General features: G+C 36.1%; 1 pseudogene; it reads right to left on the bottom strand.

The window, feature by feature from the left end:
• Positions 1-1,729: 1,729 nt before the first annotated feature.
• LOC125998538 (uncharacterized) lies at positions 1,730-1,847 on the bottom strand (annotated as a pseudogene).
• Positions 1,848-2,183: the final 336 nt, after the last annotated feature.

Genomic DNA, 2,183 nt, shown 5'->3' on the forward strand with positions numbered 1-2,183 from the left:
TCTGCCTTCTTCTCACCTGAAAACAATGTAATATACAGTGCCTAATATCTTTGGATCCCCTTATTTTAAATAAGCAAAATATAATATTGAAAAAATATCAATAGATTTTATCTCACCTGCTAACTCTTTTCCACTATCTAGTGTCTTTCTTGTTGAGAAGGATTCTGACACATTCTAAGTTTTGTAAAAATATATATACTCAATGGAGATGATCTCTCAGGTAAGGAAAGGAAAACTCATCATTTCTTTCTATTTTTACATGTTATCTGTAAGTGTTTCATGCTTTAACAGACATGGTAACAGACTCAGGTGAAGAACAAACAGCAACCGAGTAACAGTAGGTCTGATGCTGATTACAGTCTGTAACAGCAAGAATTGGAGACATATGCAAAGTCAGTTCTTTCTCTCAGGGTGATCCAAAATGAAGTTTCATCAATCAGTTAGATATTAAGTAGCTCTTCACATTATAATTGAACATTTTAGAGCACAGATATTCAGTATTGGCAAACCAAACATGAGCACTACCCATCACATGTTACAAGTTCATTAGTTCACTCAAAAGCTACACATTCCCCTTTTCAACCCTGATTGATCACAGGCACACACACACACACACACACACACACACACACACACACACACACACACACACACAGAAAATAAGAGACAAAAGCCAAACAAAACATTTAGACTCTTTTGTATCACCATGCACAAAAGCCAAATCAAAGTGGATTAAAGGCCTTGTTATCAGGCCTGCAACCCTAAATGTTACAGAGGAAAATGTAGGCAGAACTCTTTATTATATTGAAGCTAGAGGCATTTTTAAATAGTTAACTCCATTAACCAAGCAAACAGAAAGAAATATAAATAAATGGGAATATTTTATCAGTGGATTTGGAGGGCATCATGCAGAGTAAAGTTAGTGGGAGAATGACAATGAATGATCTTTCTTATTTGCAACATATAAAGAAATATAAAAAACAAAGAACAGAAGAGCTGGTCTTCAGTACAAAGCATGCTGCTTCTGGGGCAAAAAGAATGCACAAGGGACTGGAACCCTAAAACAAGGAAAGGAAGTGGTAAACTTGAAGGAAGAGAGAGACTCAAAAGGTACTAAAGCATTAAGCATGAAATACTATTGTCAGCAATGCTATAAACAACAGTGTCAACAGGGTGCGTGGTACTTCTTCATTAAGAACTGTGCAAACTACTGTGTCAAAAAGAAAAAGAGAGAGAGGTAAAATACCTGTAGCAGAGGCAGAAAGGGGTGGTTGTTTGAGAGGGAATCTGGCAGTGAGAAGAGGGACTGGTGAAGAGATGGTGTCAAAATATTGCATTGCTGGACCCCAATCAAGAATAACATGGTAATTCACAGTGAATTAATAAAAAGTAATAAGGGTTGGAGTTATAGTGGCACTTGCTTGACCCAGCTTTGATCCCTGGCATCCCATATGTTCCCTGAATCCTGCCAGGAGTGATTAATGAGCAAAGAGCAGGAGTAATTTCTGAACACAGGCTTGTGTAGCCTAAAACTCAAAATTTAATAAATAGAATTGTAAAGCAATAAATAATAAATTAAAAAATTAAAGATTAGTGACAAAATTTGGCACAGAAAACAAAAAACTCAAAATATTAATCTTCCTTATACTTTTCTTTTTGACAGATAATGAATCCAGACATTCCCAGTCAATATGCATTTAATTTTTTTTAAATTTTAAAAATATTTTTAAGCCTATAGCACCTAGTACTCCCAGGTGGTCTCCCTTTCAAGTACTAACCAGGTCCGACCCAGTTTAGCTTCAAGATCAGATGAAATCGGGCACTGTCAGTGTGGTATGACCATAGACCAAATACAAATTTTAATTTTGAAAGAAGAAGCTCTAACAAAAGGCCAAGAAGCACCGTCTACATTTCTTATCCCTTCATTAAAAGCATGGCATGAAGGCTGCTCTTTTTATGATCATAGACGATCAACGGGTTTGGGGGAACATTCTTTTCTGGTCCCTTATTCTAATGACTATTAGATTGTGTCTTATATGTAGAAAAACACTACCTTTTAGGATTCTTGTAAAGCCCAGTCACATCCATATATTCATGTAGAAAGTGAACAATCTAGTACAATGTTTCCTGGAGGGAAGCAATGACAGAAGAGAAGGCATGTACCAATTAAAATTTTGTAGCTT

This window comes from Suncus etruscus, chromosome 20 (assembly GCF_024139225.1).
Source record: "Suncus etruscus isolate mSunEtr1 chromosome 20, mSunEtr1.pri.cur, whole genome shotgun sequence".
In the NCBI taxonomy this organism is placed as follows: Eukaryota; Metazoa; Chordata; class Mammalia; order Eulipotyphla; family Soricidae; genus Suncus; species Suncus etruscus.